Source organism: Anolis carolinensis, chromosome 3 (genome assembly GCF_035594765.1).
Source record: "Anolis carolinensis isolate JA03-04 chromosome 3, rAnoCar3.1.pri, whole genome shotgun sequence".
Lineage (NCBI taxonomy): Eukaryota > Metazoa > Chordata > Lepidosauria > Squamata > Dactyloidae > Anolis > Anolis carolinensis.
In genome coordinates, this window is record NC_085843.1 from 91745217 (window position 1) to 91765291 (window position 20075).

The 20075-nt window shown below is 39.6% G+C and overlaps 1 protein-coding gene across 4 annotated transcripts in view; it reads right to left on the bottom strand.

The window, feature by feature from the left end:
- Window positions 1-20075, bottom strand: part of il1rapl1 (interleukin 1 receptor accessory protein like 1) — a 1149188-nt gene that overhangs the window by 530685 nt on the left and 598428 nt on the right. The gene's annotated exons all lie outside the window — the stretch shown is intronic.

Below are 20075 nucleotides of genomic sequence, written 5' to 3' on the forward strand. Positions count from 1 at the left end.
TTAAAAAAAACAAAGCTTTCTCTTTTTTTGGTTTCATGCACATGTCTAATAGCTTGTACTTTGTACAATTTTCTTCATATAGCCTAAATGAAACCAGTGAATGCAACTGAGTATCTCACATTGCTCTATTTGATAATAATAATAATAATAATAATAATAATAATAATAATAATAATAATAATAATCCTATACTATTACATGATTATGGAATATTATAAGTTTATGACACAATTAAAAAGTGGATTGATGCTAACTGGTTTACTAATTATACCTTTAGGGAAAAGTACAGAGAACAGAGAACAGAGGTCAGAAAGATTTGCAGTAAGAAAGAGAGAGACATAAAAACTGAGGGAGAATAATTTACAAAATATGTCTGAAACATTTTAAACAAACGCACCCTGAAAGCAAAATTATACTACTCTATAATGATTCAGCGTGACACTAATCAATTGTAGCGATACACTGCCTGATTGTATTTAAAAGAAAACAATTTCAAAACCAAACAGTTCTCATGTAATAAATAATAGTATTTCTGATGGGGGTAATTACAAAAATGGGAGCATGGTCATTGTTTGGCAATTGTTTTTTTATTATTGCAGTAGCACAGATATATGTGGAAGCTAACACATTTGATACTTCCAGTTCTATGAAATTGCTTCCTGCAAAATTTGTCTGTCAGCAGATATGTCAGCTGGATGATAATGACATATTTACAAAATGTATTTTTAGAAACTAGTCCTTACATATATGACAGCATCTTAACAGAAAACAGGAATTATTCATGAAAAATGCAAACCTCAAAAGCATTTCCTTTTCATCAATTATTTTTTTTTTGGAGGACTGGCAGGAAATGCATCATCAGAGTCTTGCAGTTCACAACAACAAGCAGTTGTGGCTGAATGTATATGCAGTAGGGATAGGTGTGACATTCATTTGTTTAACATGTTAATGCAAGCTTTGTTTATTACAAACTGCCAGATTTGTAATTCCTGAATTAATATGCCAACTCAAATAGTTGCACTTGTTTGAATTTTGCCAAAGATACAGTACATGTAAAATATTCACATTCAGGAAATACAGACAAAAGGTGCAAGTTAGTAGAAATAACATGCAAAAAAAGTCTCACTTTGTGGGGAGCTGTTTTCTAAAATATCTCTGATTTCTAAAAGAAGAGGCATATTAGAATAAAGTATATAGGAAATTGTGTAAGTTAGAAGACATACACATTTTTGCAGTGCATTTTGTGTTTATGTTAGAACCATGTATTTTGCACAAATACAACACAATTTTTCATCAGAAAATTTTGTATGAATATCAATATGTTTGTGTGTGTGTGTGTGTGTGTGTATGAACTGAAAGAGGAGATTCCCAAAAGATGGATAATTTCGCAATAGATTAAATCTATGTGAACTACTATTCTTATCATTAAAACCATAATCTGGTTATTGGTTCAATGAAAGATAAAATAGAAAAAAGTACTATAGCATTCAGAAGATGTCTAGTCTTTGGAAAGTACAGAAAGGAAGTTTAAGTTGATCGCATTTTGTTCCATCCAGTGTGTGTCTGTGCATGTTTTTATCCACATTAATTAAGATTAAATACTTCAGGTTTATTTTTATATGTGAAGAAAAACAACATGCCAGGTTGCAGCTTAGAGTGAATGTATACAGTGGTTATATAACTGTTAGCAAATAAAGGGTTTGAGAGGAAAGGCTGACAAAACTGAGATTGTATCTGAAGAACAATATCATTTCTTCATCATTTGCCCTCATTCCAGTTTTAATAAGCTCTCTTGGCTCTCTTATCGTTTTATGTTTTCTCCATGGCAATTAAACAAAAATGCAAATGTCACCCTCAATTTTGTAATAGAGACTTGTGTAAAGTGGCATCAAGGTCTGCAAGTAATATATTTGTAAAATGATCTATATACTTCTGTTGTATTTTGAATAAATTTCATGCAACATCAGTGCATACATATTGAATATATGCATGTGTTTGCATGCTAAATGTGGAAAGAATGATTATCCATTATAATTCTATCACAAATGCTGCAGAAGGAATAACATTAGAAAGGGATAACTGGCTTAATATGAGAACAGGGAACACTCATTGAATTTTGAATGTCTGTTTTAAATTATGGATGGAATAGAGCTTTCATACACCTCTTCCAAGTAGTCAGTGCATGGATTATGTAAATGATAGCAGTTTTTTTCCTATTCTAGTTAAATTAGAATATAAATAATATAAATAATATAAATAATAAATAATATAAATATAAGTAATATTACCTTTACTTTTATGTTAGTCACATGGGCTGATGAATTTTTAATTGGGCTTCTCAGTTTTTTCTTTCAAAAACAATTATGTTTTATAAAAAAATTGAATTTTCAGATATATATGTTATGAAGTGTTTATTTTTGTGGTCTTGTATTTTTTCAAACTTAAGCAACATTAGGCAAAACTACTGCTGCATATGCATAGATATCTCTATGGCTTTCCAGACTATAATTGGAAGAAAACCAATTTACTAGGTTCCATACATCAAATTTCATATTGAGTTTTGAAATGCCTCAATTTTTGTTTTGCATCTTTTGAATGAACCATGTGATAATCAAAAAAGATAAGGTGTCTTGTTATCCAGTACAAATTACTATTGAATGCTAGTATCTATCAAAAGCTCATGAAATAAAGTAATAGCCATATATTACTTACCACATGCTATCAAATTTTACAGTATATCAATATTACATATAGGGTGTTTATGAGGAATATTGTTTTTGTCAAAGGTCAGACGCCAGCCAGTTAGATAAATATGGTTTATTCAAAAATAACTCAAAAAAGCTCAGCACAAAGTCCTGAGAGCTCACAACACTTTAACTTCAGTGTGATTAAACAGTTAAGAGCAAAGAAACCTCAAAAATGCAAACCGGAATTTAATCCGGATTATCCGGAGATATAATCCGGATTAACATCAAAGTGCTTGAAAACAGCTCAAAATTGCAAGGCAGAGCCAAAACGGCAAAACAAATAAGGGCAAGGAATCCCAAAGGCTCAAAACCTCCCCAAAACCCAAAAGTACAGCAAAAAGCCCAAAACTAAAGAGAAAGCCCAAACCAGGGTTAAAGTTCTTCGTCAAAAGTGGCGCAGGCAAACAAAGCAGGAAAACGCTGAAGCAATAGCGATAACCATAGAATCATAGAATCATAGAATAGTAGAGTTGGAAGAGACCTCATGGGCCATCCAGTCCAACCCCCTGCCAAGAAGCAGGAAATCGCATTTAAAGCACACCGACAGATGGCCATCCAGCCTCTGCTTAAAAGCCTCCAAAGAAGGAGCCTCCACCACAGTCCGGGGGAGAGAGTTCCACTGCTGAACAGCTCTCACAGTGAGGAAGTTCTTCCTGATGTTCAGGTGGAATCTCCTTTCCTGTAGTTTGAAGCCATTGTTCCGTGTCCTAGTCTGCAGGGCAGCAGAAGACAAGCTTGCTCCCTCCTCCCTATGACTTCCCCTCACATATTTGTACATGGCTATCATGTCTCCTCTCCGCCTTCTCTTCTGCAGGCTAAACATGCCCAGTTCTTTAAACCTCTCCTCATAGGGCTTGTTCTCCAGACCCTTGATCATTTTAGTCACCCTCCTCTGGACGCTTTCCAGCTTGTCAACATCTCCCTTCAACTGCAGTGCCCAGAATTGGACGCAGTATTCCAGGTGTGGTCTGACCAAGGCAAAATAGAGGGGGAGCATGACTTCCCTGGATCTAGATGCTATTCCCCTATTGATGCAGGCCAGAATCCCGTTGGCTTTATTAGCAGCCGCAGCACATTGCTGGCTCATGTTTAACTTGTTGCCACAAGGACTCCAAGATCTTTTTCACATGTACTGCTGTCTAGCCAGGTGTCCCCCATTCTGTATCTTTGCATTCCATTTTTTCTGCCGAAGTGAAGTATCTTGCATTTGTCCCTGTTGAACTTCATTTTGTTAGTTTCGGCCCATCTCTCTAGTCTGTCAAGATCGTTTTGAATTCTGCTCCTGTTTTCTGGAGTGTTGGCTATCCCTCCCAGTTTGGTGTTGTCTGCAAACTTGATGATCGTGCCCTCTAACCCGATAAGCCGCTGCGGAGTCGAAAGCCAAGCCAGATGTCAAGGGAATGAAACGTCGTAGCAAAGTCAAACTGGTCCGGAGTCAGGATTGGAGAACAGCGTCGGAGTCGAAGGCGAAGCCAGCAGTCAGCAACGGAAGTCAGCCATGGAGATGAGAACGATGCCAAGCCGAGTTAAAGAGCGAAGAGATATGCCAAGTCGAGTTCCAGTCCAAGGTCCAAAGGGTGAAGTCGTCACAGCAAGGTCCACGTCACAGGATAACACAAAGAACCAAAATGATGGAGGCGAGCAGCAGCTAATGCAAAATAGTAATAACAATGCAGTCCAAGAGAAAACCCACACAGTTCCAGCCCTCCATCGTAGAATAACCCAGATTAATTTACATCAGTTGCAAAGTCCCAAGCCAGTCTTCGGAGTCACGTACAAGAAACCCAATGGCACCCAACAACACCTTGCCACACGCAAAAAACAATGGCCAAAAGCCCCTAATTTATTTAGGTTTCCTTGGGTGTCCAAACAACCAATGCCTTAGGATCAGGTGTCCCAAACTCCTCATCAGAATCTGAGCTCCAAACAGCCAACGCCCTAGGATCAGGCATCCCAAGTTCCTCATCAGAGCCAGAATCACCCTTCCCACAACCAACCCTGTCCACACCTGTGGAATTACCCTCACGCCTCCAGGCAGACCATGTGGGGTTTGCTTCTGAAGGAGCCCAAGCTTCTCCTGCGTCCTCAGCATCCATGGACCCAGTTTCCTCCCCAAGATCCTCCGGAGCCCGTGTCCCGTCCATGCCAACCTCTTCCATCACCACCGGGTCTTCAACAGTCATTCCCACCTCAGGATCCCCTTCCAGATCCCCGAATGAATCCTCATCTGAGGATTCCTCAAGTATTGCCCTGATCCTTTTCCTGTGTAAATCTTCCAATGAGCCTTCCTCGCAAGGCATCTTTCTTCCCCTCCTGATCCCACCATTAGTACTAACAGCTTCAGAAGACTCATTCACAACAGTTTTTACTATATGTTAGTGCAGAATATTTTCTGAACAAAAGTCTAAACTATCTCCAGGCAAGTATGCTAGGGGCTCCAAATAATGGTAGGAGCCGCTAATTAAATTGGGTGAGACTATCACTCTAATACTTGCAAGTATTTAACTTCTGAAAGTGATATCTGCATGTTCAAGTTAGACTTTTAAGAGACCCAATACTATACAAAATTTCAGGAAAGGTACTTTTTATGGTGTGTGTGTGTTGGTGAGTCACAAGACTGGGATGAATTAATCCTTCCCTTCTCTTCAATGGAATATCATCTCTGCTGCTCATGTTATTTAAAAGCCTCTATTGTTGTCTAATTGGGCCTTTAACCTCTTTGTTGTTGAGTGGGAATTTTTCATGGGGGTGGCATAGTGGAAAGAAGAGATAGATTACAATTTTTTTAATCTACCCATGGCACTAATGTGGACTTTCTTTAGTGCAGCATGTGATGTTTATGGTGACAGGTGCAAAGAATATGGAACATTAACAGATTTCAGCAGATAAATATCAGTTGAATGCTGTGAATTTTCAGGGCTGTATGGCCATGTTCCAGGACTAGTAGTATTCTCTCCTAAATTTTGCCTGCATTCATGGCAGGCATCCTCAGAAATTTGTTTAGAGGTCTGTTGGAAATGAGGCAGGTGGAGTGTATATATCTGTGGAATGTCCAGGGTGGGAGAAAGAAACCTTGTCTGTTTGAAGCAAGTGTGAACGTTGCAATTAGCGAGCTTGATTAGCATTGAGCAATCTTGCAGCTGCAAAGCCTGGCTGCTGTTGTCCGGGGGCATCCTTTTTTGGGGGGGGAGTGTTAACTGGCACTTGATTGATTGCTGTCTGGAATTCTCCTGTTTCTGAGAGGTGTTCTTTATCTACTGTCTTGATTTTGGTGTTTTCTTAAATAATGGTAATCAGATTTTGTTCATTTTCATGGTTTCCTCCTTTTTGTTGAAGTTGTCCACATGCTCATAGATTTCAATGGCTTCTCTGTGTAGTCTGACATGATGGTTGTCAGAGTGGTTAAACATTTCTGTGTTCTCAAATAATATCTTGTGTCCAGATTGGTTCATCATTTGCTCTGCTATAGCTGACTTCTCTGGTTGAATGAGACTGCAGTGCCTTTCATGTTCTTTGGTTTGTGTTTGGGTGCCGCATTTGGTGGTCCCCAAGTAGACTTGTCCACATCTTAATGGTATACGGTAGACTCCTGCAGTGGTTAGAGGATCCCTCTTTTCCTTCACTAAGCATAACATTTGTTCAATTTTCTTAGTGGGTCTGTAGATAGTTTGTAGGTTGTGTTTCTTCAGTTTCCCTATGCGGTCAGAAGTTCTCTTAATGTATGGTAGGAACACTTTTCCTATGGGTGGATCTTTGTCTTTACTGTGTTGTCAGGCGGCTTTCATGGCCAGAATCACTGTGTTGTTCCAGAAGCATTCTCTCCTGACGTTTCTCCCACATCTATGGCAGGCATCCTGAGAGGTTGAGGGGTCTGTTGAGAACTAAGCCAGTGAGGTTTATATATCTGTGGGATGTCCAGTGTGGCTTGTTCTTGGTTTTGCAGCTCTTTTGATGTCTGTCGTACCCACTGGTTTGCACAGCCCAGCTCAGGTGGTTCAGTTCACCTTGGAGGAGGTGGGGTTTGCAGATCTTGTTTGCACGGTCTACCAGGTCTTTAATGGAGCTTCATTTTTGAGCTGGGTGATAGTTGGAGTTTTTGTGTAGGTATCTATCAGTGTGCATTTGGTCTTCTTTAAACTGTGTGGCCCAGTTGTTGTTTTGGTTTGCGGATGACTAGGACACCTAGAAATTCTAGTTTTCCTTTGTTTTTCCCCCCATGGTAAATTGGATGTTGTTTATGTGGTCCAAGAACTTGTATATTTCTTCTTCTCTGTGAATCCAAATAGTGAAGGTATTATCCACAAATCTGAACTATATAGTGGGCTGTTTCAGGGTTTGCTTCTCAAAGTGTTCCATGTAGATATTTGCTATGATTGGGCTAAGAGGGCTTCCCATGGCTCATCCATCTTTCTGTTAATAGAATTCATTGTCCCACTGGAAGTAGCTTGTAGTGTGGCAATGTTGAAACAGGGTTGTAATGTCTTCTGGGAAATTCCGGTTGATGAGTGCAATGGTGTCTGTCTGCTATAGGGACCTTGGTGAATAGAGACATATTAGCTATTTATGCTAAACCGGACAAGATAGAGTCTGGTGTAGAAAGCTTCTTCTGGTGTTCTTATTAGACATCAAATACTGAAGAAGAGCCCTTCTGAAAATCAAATACAATTCTATAACAAACTCGTTTCTCACTGGAGAGTTTGAATAAGGAAATTGACTGAGCTTTCATTGTAACAAAAGGGTCACTAATGTGCTGGAAATTGTGAGAACAAGATGTCTACTTCCTAATAAAAGATGGTGGTCTTTTAGTTCTGTCTTTTTTAGCTTTTTGGTTTTAACTGGTTTTGTCTCCGGGGTGCAATATGTTTTTAAACCCAGTACAAATTTTTAAACTGTGTATTTTTTGTATTACTGTTATGTTAATTTAACCTGTTTCTAATTGTTGGTTATATATAATGTCCTATTTATTTGCATTGATTATATATGTGTTATTATTTAATTTTGTTGCAAGCCATCCCGAGTCCTTTTGGAGAGGGGGTGGGATATAAACCACAACAACAACAGCTATCTATAGCACACACTCAACCAATTCTGGTTAAAGATGCCTAATCATTAGAGCATTAAGCTTCAACACAGAAAAGATATAGTACTTGTCTCATGGTGAGAACTTAGCAATGCAGAGGGAGTTTGCTACAAGTTTTATGTGTGCACTCATTTGCAGGTCATTCCTTGGGCCATTCTTTATAGGGTGTCTCATGCTTGATATATAGGAAGTATGGAATTCTAAATAAAACATGGCATTTCATCTGCAAAATATATATGGTTTTACTAATACATAATAGTGTTTAAAAAGTCTCTTTCTCTTTCAGGAAAATCATGACCAGTCATAAAATCTGAAAATGGTGTAAATCAGTGTCTCCGAAACAGATCCGTGTGTTTTCGAAGGCTTTCATGACCAGAATCACTGCGTTGCTGTGAGTTTTCCGGGCTGTATGGCCATGTTCCAGAGGCATTCTGTAAATGTGGGTGAAACATCAGGAGATAATGCTTCTGAAACATGGCCATACAGCCCGGAAAACTGACAGTAATCCAAATCCCTATGTCTTTCCCACATGAGATTGAGAATACATGGAATAGAGTTTCTCTAGACATTAAAAATGTTGATAACAGAATTTCCAAGTTAACATTATCAGAAACCAGTGTTCTGTTCTGAATTTCTAACCACTCTATACTCCAGATTCCTTTTGAAATATGTAAGTACTAGGGCTGTGCAATCGATGAAAAAAAAAGTTTCAAAAATCATTACAAAATTAGGGGTCACTGGCGTTTAGTTTCTAAAGTATTTCTAAAATATCAATGAAAATTTCATTACTATAACAAGAGTAACAAAATTTTGTTACTCTTTCATTATAGTAATTGTGCAAGTGGGAAAACCTTAGGGGCTTCTTTCTTCCTCATTTTTACAGCTATTAGGGTGAAACTTGCTACAATGGTAGAGCATTGTCCATCAAGATTCAGAACTTATTCATGGAGTTTTCGGGAATTTCAAAGTTTTTATTAACATTTTATAAACTACAAACATTATTTCCTAGAATTCTCTACTCAATAATAATAATAATAATAATAATAATAATAATAATAATAATAATATTTATTCATTTCTATCCCGCTTTTCTTCCATAGGTAGGATTTAAAGTGGCATACAAGATAAAATATTCATACAAATACATCTGATGACCACAATACATAATCAGTTAAAACATAATCAGTTAAAACAAAGATAAAAGTAAAAAGGGTAAAGGTTTCCCCTGATGTTAAGTCCAGTCATGTCTGACTCTGGGGGTTGGTGCTCATCTCCATTTCTAAGATGAAGAGCCGGCGTTGTCTGTAGACACCTCCAAGGTCATGTGGCCAGCATGACTGCATGGAGCGCTGTTACCTTCCCGCCGGAGCGGTACCTGTTGATCTACTCACATTTGCATGTTTTCGAACTGCTAGGTTGGCAGGAGCTGGAGCTAACAGCGAGCGCTCAAGCCGCTCCCGGGATTTGAACCTGGGACCTTTCGGTCTGCAAGTTCAGCAGCTCAGTGCTTTAACGCACTTCGCCAACAGGGCTCCTAAAACACAAGATATCAGGGGATATTCCAGCAACCTTAAGAAATATTCATATATCTACTGATTTTGAAAGTTCTGACAAAAACATTTTTTAAAAAGCCACAACAGCTATCTCACTGAATGTCTCTCATATTAACTAATAGAACGTCCATTTAGGGATTTCTTCCCGGCCTAGCACAGAGATTTACTTAATAAACGTATCAGTCAGTCCTCCTTTTTGAAGATTCAACAATTTATTGGAACTCTGCCTGGTGCTACAGAGGGACCCATTTCTCCCTTATCCTGATTGGAGCTTTCTGATGCTGAGCTGAATTTTGGGAAATGTAGTTTAGGGCAGGGCCTTTTGAATTCTCTGGTATAGGACTCCTCACCTTCCCAAACTACATTCCCCAGATTCTGTTCTTTCTCAGTCTTTTTCCCAGCTAACTCTGCTTTCTCCCTGCTGCTTCCCTCTCCTAATGGTGAGATGCTATCAGTTTAAAGAAGAATGGCAGCCTTTTTCTTTGCTTGCTCATGCTGAAAATGAAACAGACTTTGGGAAGCTTCTGAGGTTTACAAAATTCAAACAAGAAAATATTGGGTAAGTTTCAATTAACTTTTTGGCACAAACCACGCCCACGAATATTGTGTCATAAGTACAAGTCTAACAAATTTGATCCGACTTATGAGGATGAACAATAATATTGCAATGTCTTAGTACCCATCCCCTGCACTGGCCTTGTAAGTGTAGTAGCAGTCAGTAAAGTTAAGTTTAAATATGTGTAATCTTTATTCTTGTAGAAAGCAATAGTAAACCCTTTACTATCAGTACTTTGGTCCACACAGTTATACAACATGCATTAATGTTGGTTAAACACAACATTCTAGAGCATGAGTCCCTTTTTGAGGAACAGCAGCTGAGCCAGCTGATCAAATAGAGCTGGAAAAGAGAAACATAAGGACAACCATCATTCAAGTAGGAGTAAACAAAGCTAGATCCATCTCAAGACTGTTTCCAGGATGCACTCTAAAAGAAGCTTTTACATTTTTTTTTCACCTGATAAGGCAGCATTGACATTTACTCAGAAAACCAGCTGCAACACTTGGATTTGATAAAAAGAGAGGAAAATAGAGATGCACCTCACAACATATTAATACACTTCACTCTGAAAGTAGAGATAAGTTTTACTCCTAAACAGAGATGAGAAAACATTTGATTAATTGTTTAAATAAATAATGGAAAAATAATGGAAACCTCCATAATTTTCAAAAACTTCATTGATAATAGACAAAATTATTAATTGCTTTCATTAAGAATAAGACTAAAGAATTGTGTTCCTACTTCTGAATCTGAGAGAGAATCTAATAAAAAATCTAGAGGTAATATTAAGAAAAATAAAATTTGGGAGGAAATGCTGCTACAGTGACATCACTGATGATAGGAAAATGCTTCTGAAATGTAGCTCACTATGAGTTCTGAAGAAATAAAATTATGTCCACTGCCATTCTAAATACTAAACAATACATCTAACAGGTATGTGTCATGGAACCAAGTCCCAGGGCTGAATTTCCAAGCCCTGGACTTGGAGTCATAACATAAATAATTCCGGATGTCTCATGAAGCACCTGGCAGAAGAAGATAGAAGAGCCTGGGAACTCGGGGTTGAAAGTATAAACAATTATAATTGGTAGAATGTGTGGGAATAATAGTAATGTGATACAGGGGGTGGGATTTGGTGATGATATTTACGTGTGGTGTGTCGTTACGACAGAGGTGATAAAAATGATTGTATGTAAACATTAGGTCATTCCCGACTTTTCCAAAGTCATGTATTCTTCAATAAAGATTGGATTTGAGAGCAGCAATCTTTGACCTGCGTTCAGACTGGTCCTTTGAAGTGAGCCTGACAGGTATGGACATGTAAAGTAACATCTTGAATTAGATAACTCATAATACATAAACTTCTATGGAAAAAATGTGGAAGAAGACTATAGGACCTTGTCACACAGCTGCCGGAATTGCCACACAAATCAAGAAACTTTACCGGGGGGGGGGGGTATCCCGCCACCCCAAGCACTGCCTCACCCAGCTCCTGATTTTCTTGATTTCCATGGGGAAAGTATCAACTGAGCATGTCGGAACACAGGCCTTAAAGAGCCACACACACAATACTCAGTCTTAACAAAAGTTTTATTGCAACTCAAAACCAGGCTCAGAGATACTTAACTGCAGTGTCTCTGTCCAAAAACTCAAAGTCCTGGCCCAAACTGGGCTTCAAAGGCAGAACGGAAAATAATCCGGATTAAATGGATGGATAATCCGGATTAAAACTTAGTTAATGGAAACAGGCTTCCAGGAAGACAGCGCTGCACAGCAAAGTAAACGAAACCAGTAAAAGTTCAACAAATAGCAGGAAAGAAGGTCTAAACTAATGTCATCTTCAGGTTGTTTACACAAGCCACAGTCGAGTCAAACCAGAAACCAGGAACAGGGGAAAGCCGCACTCACGATAGCCAATCCAAAGGTAGTCTTCTGAAGTGGGAAACTGAAGCTGAAGTCAAGTAAATCCAAAGCCAGGAAGGGAGAGAGCTATGTCCATGAAAAGCCAGTCCAAACGTCGTTACCGAAGGTAATCAAACAGAGCCGAAGTTGCCAGTCCAAAGGTCCAGGAAGGGAGAAAAGCACACTCACGATAGTCCAGTCCAAATCCAAGAATCACAGGAACCAGGAACGCCAAGCTGTAGAGCCAGGAACCAAAGCCCAGCAGGAAAAACAGGCAGGGACAAACCTACGCCAAAACGACACTTTGCCTTCTGCAAATGATCCCCATTTCAGACCCTATTTTTAACTTACATTATCTGAAGATGAGCTGGCTTCCACCCCACCATCATTCACCACAGCTGTTCCTGTCATTACACATGAACCCCACCCATCATCCCTCCAGTTCCTCCATCTCCTATCAAGACTTAGGTTTCCCCATGCTCCGGGTGTATCAGCTGTTTGCCAATCCTCCTGTCCCGAAAACCCCACAAACGTATCACCAGAAGTTGGGTCTGCAAACACATCCCTCATTTCTTGTACTCTAGTCCAGTCCGATGAGCCCTCCACATTTTCATCACTCTCAGGCCCATCATCCCCAGAGAAACCCAAAAACGATTCCTCCTCTGTGGGAGCAGTAAGTATATCCTGGAACTTCTTCCTCTCCCTTTCCTCATCTGATTCCTGCTCCCGAGTAACCCTTTTAGTTCCTCTATTCACATCCATCCCGTCTCCCTCTTCAATCATTGACTCCTCATCACTTGAAAATCCTTCAAACGTGACTTCCTCAGAAGGTGCCATAAGTATCTCCCGGATCCGTTTCCTTTGTTGTTCCTCATCTGGCAGCTGCTCAAAATTACCTCTTTTCCTCCTAATAGTTCTTCTACTACCATTTGTAATATTGCCAGCAGACTCAACTACAACAGAGCAGCTTCCCCCATTGCCTCCTATGGCAATACGGGGAAGCCTCTTGTGTTGCCACAGTGGCAGCATGTGTTGACTTCACCCTAGATCGTCCACGGAACCCTGCTGGAAGATCCTCTGTGTCATCTGATGAAAGTCGGTGGGCTCCATGTATGATTTAGGGTGAAGTCGGCTTATGCCACTGGGATAAGTGAGTGTGATTAGGTCATAAATCAGTTAAACACAACAAAATAAGCCAGAATCAAGAATTTGAATATTACAGGATCTCTGAAGGAGAGCTCTGATACTAACTTTTATCATTAAAATTTAAATATACTTCTAAAGCATCTCATTATAAAGAGAAATTTAAAATTGTAGTTTAAAAAGCTAGAAAAGAAAATATAATTTGGGCATTTAAATTTCATCAATAGGTCTTGTCCTCTATTGATTGCTAATTGTAATTCATTTGACAGTATTTATAAGTTGTCAACTGCCTAAGATCTCCTTGAGCTATGTGATGTGATTTGAAAAAAGAAAATAGAAGCAGATAGACAAACAAGAAATGATAAGGAACTAGGTCTTGAGTTTACAAAGAACCTCTCTTATAAAGACTATTATGGTTAGATACCAGTGATATATAAAAACATATGTAGTTCTTTCCTTTATAGAATTAATAAAGCAGCTGTTCTAAAACTGATTTAGGTTGCACTTATACTTGCATGTTACATTAAGCACTATTGAGAATGAACTATTTCATCATTGTATATTCACTAATGTTCATTCAATGTAATGGGGCTTCTGTTTTAAGTAGATAGTCATAGGGAGACATGATCATTGCACTGTTAGGCAATGAATTACTTGTATACCCAGTTTCCTATGAGCAAGAGCAGTTCACTTGAGAAGGCATATACGCTCAAGTGCTTGTTGCTAGACTGCTTTGTTTGGAAAAAGGATTATATATTAAAAAAATAATATATGTAATTAAAATATAACCCAACCTCCTGTTTTATGAATGTGCATTTGAGTATACACACTATATTCAAGAAGCTCAAGGAAGCCTAGATGAGCAACCCTATTGTGTGCACACAATGTGCCCCCTGAGGTATGCAAAGATGGGACGATATGAGCGGTGAATGAAAAGTAATACCTCCACCTTTGTAACTCCTCAACAGATGGCAGTACTGGTATGCGGCAGGTACAGGCTTATCCAGTAGACTCTTCTCTACAATTCCATTTGGCAGAAAGTCTTACTTACTTACTTACTTACTTAGGCAATCCCTCATAGTTCGAGGATGATAGTCCTCCATTTCTGTTGTCTTGGGGATGGATCCGTAGATGGCTGAAGTGACCTATTCTTTGATCTGCATGTTCTCCTGCAGTGAGGACATCGGTTTCCAAGTGGGAGGCGGTCCCGGTCAGGGTTGGCTTGATGATCCTTCCTCTTGGCACGTTTCTCCCATTCGTGCCTCTTCGTAATCCGCATCACTGCTGGTCACAGCTGACCTCCAATTAGAGCGCTCAAGGGCCAGGGCTTCCCAGTTCTCAGTGTCTATGCCACAGTTTTTAAGGCTGGCTTTAAGCCCATCTTTACATTTATTTTCTTGCCCACCAACATTACGTTTCCCGTTCTTGAGTTCGGATTAGAGTAGCTGCTTTAGGAGACGGTGATCGGGCATTTGGACAACGTGGCCAGTCCAGTGGAGTTGATGGCGTAGGAGCATCGCTTCAATGCTGGTGGTCTTTGCTTCCTCAAGCACGCTGACATTTGTCCGCCTGTCTTCCCAAGAGATTTGCAGGATTTTTCTGAGGCAACGCTGATGGAAACGCTCCAGGAGTTGAGTGTGATGTCTGTAGACCGTCCACGTTTTGCAGGTGTAGAGCAGGGTTGGGAGGACAATGGCTTTATAAACAAGCACCTTGGTATCTCTACTGATGTCCCGATCATCAAACACTCTCTGCTTCATTCTGAAAAATGCTGTACTCACAGACCTCAGGCGGTGTTGTATTTCAGTATCAATGTTGACTTTTGTGGAGAGGTGGCTGCCAAGGTAGCGGAAATGGTCAACATTTTCTAATGTTACACCATTAAGTTGTATTCCTGGCATTGCAGAGGGATTAGCTGGTGCCTCTTGGAAGAGCATTTTGATTGTCTTGATGTTCAGTGAGAGGCTGAGCTTCTCGTATGTTTCTGCGAAGGTGTTTAGAGTGGCTTGTAGGTCTTCTTCTGAATGTGCCCTGATATGTCATCAGCATATTGGAGTTCTGTAATAGATGTTGTGGTGACCTTGGTTTTGGCTTTCAGTCTGCTGAGGTTAAATAGCTTGCCATCTGTCCAATAGATGATTTCCACTCTGGTGGGAAGCTTCCCATCAACAAGGTGAAGTACCATAGCAATGAAGATGTAAAATAAGGTAGGGGCAATAACACATCCCTGCTTGACATCTGATTCCACCTTAAATGGGTCACTTTGGGAGCCGTTGCTGTCCAAGACTGTAGCCATCATATCATCATGGAGGAACCGAAGGATGTTCACAAATTTTTCAGGGCACCCAATTTTTTGGAGGATGGTCCAGAGAGCACTGCGATTCACTGTGTGAAATGCCTTTGCAAGGTCAATGAATGCCATGTACAGAGGTTGATTTTGTTCCCTGCATTTTTCTTGGAGCTGTCGTGCATTGAACATCATGTCTTTATGAATGTCTTATGTAAGTTAATTTTTTTAACTGATTTATAGTGTATTGTACAGTTTTTATATGTGTGTTTTATTGTAAGCCGCCCTGAATCCCCTCTTGGGTGAGAAGGGCGGGATATAAATATTGTAATAAATAAATAAATAAATGTCCACTGTTCCTCTGGAGGGACGGAAGCCGTTCTGGGATTCTAGGAGGGTGTCTTCTGAAACAGGGAGAAGGCGGTTTTGAAAGGATTCCTGCGAGAATTTTCCCAGTGGAGGTTAGAAGGGAGATACCACGATAGTTCCCGCAGTCTGTTCTATCCCCTTTCTTGAAAAGGGTGATGCTGGCGGCATCCTTGAAGTCTGCTGGGATTTTCTCGGTAACTCACACTTTTTCAATGAACTGGTGGAGTTGTTGTATCAGCTCAGGTCCACCCGCTTTGAAGATTTCAGCAGAGATCCCATCAGGTCCGCTGGCTTTGTTGTTTTTTTGTTGGCTGATGGCATTGCTGACTTCTTCCAAACTAGGCAGTGCTGCAAGCTCATCCCTGGTTTGTTGTTGCGGGATTTGTGAGAGGGTCTCTTCGCCCACACTGGAGCTGCGATTCAGAAGGTTCTGGTAGTGCTCTTTCCAGTGTAGTGCAATTGATGTTTTGTCCTTCAGAAGTTTGGTTCCATTTGTTGAGCGTAGAGGCTGTATGCCATGGTTTCTTGGTCCGTAGATTATCTTTGTGCCTTTGAAAAATCCCTGAGCATCATGGGTGTCTCCAAAGTGTTGGATTTCTTCAGCCTTCTTTGTCCACCAGATGTTCTTGAGTTCTCTGGTCCTTCTTTGGACCTCAGCTTTTGCACTAGCATAGATCTTTTTCTTAGCAACACACTTGGTGTCTCTCTGCCATGTTTGGAAGGCTTTCCTTTTGTTATCAATTAGCTGTTGGATCTCTTTGTCATTATTGTCAAACCAGTCTTGATGTTTCTTAGTTTGGTATCCAATGGTTTCTTCACAGGCTGTGATGATGGAGGTCTTCAGTTTGTTCCAATGTCCCTCAACATTTTCGGGGTGTTCTGTGGGTAGATGATCCTTGAGTGTTGTTTGGAGAAGGGCTCATTTGGAGAGCTCCTGAAGGGCTTGGGTGGTCACTTTGTGCCTTATTTTTTTTCCCTCTGAGTCTGTGTTTGGGGGCGATCTTGATAGCCATTGTGGATCGGATTAATCTGTCGTCTGTCCAGCAGTCATCGGCACCTGTCATGGCTTGTGAGAAGTACATCAGGGTGGTCTCTGGCATGTGTAATGACATAGTCCAAGAGGTGCCAATGCTTTGACCAGGGGTGCTTCCATGATGTCTTGAGCTTGTTTTTCTGGCAAAAGAGTGTGTTGGTGATGACAAGGTTGTGCTCTCCACATTTAGTGAGAAGCAAGATGCCATTCAAGTTGCTTTTTCTGACCCCATCTTTTCCTATGATCCCTGGCCACAGGTCGGAGTCCTGTCTGACTCTTGCATTAAAGTCCCCCAGGAGGATGGTTTTGTCCTCCTTAGGTATCTCCGATAGGATAGTGTCCAGCTGACAATAAAATGTTTCCTTGATGTCTTTGTCAGCATCTAGTGTTGGTGCATAGGCACATATGAGGGTTAATTCTGAGGGTTGAGAGTCATTCGTTGATGCCAGTGGGTGCTTCAGTGGGTGCAGGAAGTCTTAGCATTGAATGGTTGTGTTGTTAAAGTGCAAAGTATGGAAATCTGTGCAGACGGTTGGTCAATGCGACTTAAGCAATGTGCAATCATTGAATTCTTGACAGCAGAAGGTGTCATCTCAAAGGAGATTTATCAGGGAATGCAAGCTGTTTATGGTGATTGTGTTGATGTGAGTACTGTGTGTCGTTGGGCAAGTAGGTTTAAGGATGTTGAGGTGGAAACATCTGACTTGAGTGACAAGTAAAAGAGTTGGACGCCCCGCTACAGCAACCACCGAGTTTCAGAAGCAAAAGTTTTACAGATTGATTCAGGATGATCATCTTATCACTCATAGAGAAATTTCAAGCATAATCAGCATTTCACAAGAACGTGTGGGTCACATTATTGCTTTGCTTGGCTATCGGAATTTCTGTGTACGATGGGTACTGTGAGATGCTGGTTGTGGATACAGAGTGTCGACTTCTTCCATGATGGCTTCAGAAAACTTGTTCATCATTAGCAAATGTATCCAATTGTCTGGTGTTTATGTGGAAAAGTGAATAGTGGTAATTTAAGAGCACATTCTAAGGATTATTTCTGCGTTTGATTTATTAAAATATTCCCATCCAAACCCAAGTAACAAAGGTGGAGGCATTACTTTTCATTCAACCCTTGTATAATGGATTCAAGGTGTCATGGTTGAACTGAGGCAAATTTTATGTTGATCTTGTCCAAGTTCAAACCCTACTCCTCCAATCTCTGTAGTGAATCCATTGTATTCTTTTCAACAGTTCTTTCTCTGGTTATAATTTCTATTGATTTAAACTGAATAGCAGTGACTATGATAATTTAACACAAAAGCTAGATGAAATAACTGAGTTTACTTTTAAATTAGCATATCCTCGTCAGAAAGTTCAGTATTTTTCTTTGAATGACATCTCAAAGATAACATGCTTTTTGGTATCCTAAAAATATTGGCCACAGCCTGTCTTGGAATTACAGGTACTCACTGCTACTTATTACAATGGTTTGAAAAATGCCTAACTCTGGGTTGGATGCAGCCTTGGTGACACTGTAATACATGGAAGAGAAATGGTCATGGTTAGAATTACTGTACAAGAATGATAATTATATATATGACACTGCCTTGACATATCTCACCATAATGTTTTTGTGGGCGCAAAGCATGCATTTTTAACAAGTGTGTGAATCTATAATTTTAATGATATATAGTGTCATTGTGGTTTATATAGCACAAAATAAAATGTTTTAATTGTTTTTGTGCATGAAAAGTTACATGCCTTCTTAAACCCGACCATCATGCAGGAAAACACGAGTACGAGATTAAAGGAGTACTCAACCAATGTGAATGTAGGAATCAGTAATACTGCAATATTAAAAACACAAAGAACACATTCATCTATCTGTAAAATACATTCATCTATCTGTAAACAGTATCTTGGATAGTAAAGAATAATTGGATAATATTTGTAAAGACAGAACACTTTATACAAATATTAGCAGTGTGTTGTTGAAGGCTTTCATGGCCGGGATCACAGAGCTGTTGTGAGTTTTCCGGTCTGTATGGCCATGTTCCAGAAGTATTCTTTCCTGATGTTTCACACACATCTATGGCAGACATCCTCACAACCTCTGAGGACACCTGCCATAGATGTGGGTGAAACATTAGGAGAGAATACTTCTGGAACATGGCCATACAGCCCAGAAAACTCACAACAACCCAATATTAGCAGTTTTGTAATCATTTTTTTTTTGGTTTTTCAATAGCTACTTGTATATGCTTTCCAGGCCTTGCTAAACATTTTTAGACACTGTTAATGCTATGAACTCCTTTTCATAGACAGTATAGTAGCTTTATGCCATGAAATTATAGAGAAAAGTCAGAGCAAAGTATGTCCCTAACAGGAAGCAGCAGGTGAAATCCTTTTGTTGTCTGTAGCAAAGAGCAGACCTGACTTGGAAAGTTTTTAGATGAGTCAGACCTTGCTCAAAATATTTTTATAGGTCTGACCTAATCACGCTGTTCCATACTTTGAACAAAAGTGATACAGAGACATAGACATTTTTGGATTTGCTGTAGGCCAAGTTTTAGAAATACTTAATATAGAGAGCAGATGCAATATTTTATGTTATATACTGCTGTCTTAAGAAATGAACATAGTGAGGCATTGTCTACTGGGAAATTCATACATTTCTGAATAAAGAGTTACTTTTAAAATTCCCAGCTGTAAAAATGACTGACTGCTTTTTGGGTCTTTATAACAACTTACCTTTGTACAATTTCCTATTCCTGTTTTTCCTTCATAAAATTATTCTTGCATAATAATTCTTGCATTTGAATGTTTGGAGAATATTGAGAAAAAATCACAGGGTTGTTGTGTGTTTTCCGGGCTGTATGGCCATGTTCCAGAAAAATTCTCTCCTGATGTTTCACCCATATCTATGACAGGCATCCTCAGAGGTTTTGAGGTATATGGGAAAACTAAGAAAGAAAGGTTTATATATCTGTGGAAAGTCCAGGGTGGGAGAAGAACTCTTGTCAGTTGGAGGCAGGTGTGAATGTTGTAATTAATCACATTAATTAGCATTGAATAGCTTCATCTCCTGGCTTCTTTCTGCCTGGGGGAATCCTTTGTTCAGAGTTGTTAGCTGCCCCTGATTCATTCGTGTCTGGAATTCCTCTGTTTTTAGAGTGTTGTTCCTTATTTACTGTTCTGATTCTAGAGTTTTTTTTTAATACTGGTAGCCAGATTTTGTTCATTTTCATGGTTGCTTCCTATCTGTTGAAATTGTCCACATGCTTGTGGATTTCAATGGCCTCTCTGTGTAGTCTGACATGATGGTTGTCAGAGTGGTTAAACATTTCTGTGTTCTCAAATTATATCTTGTGTCCAGATTGGTTCATCATTTGCTCTGCTATAGCTGAC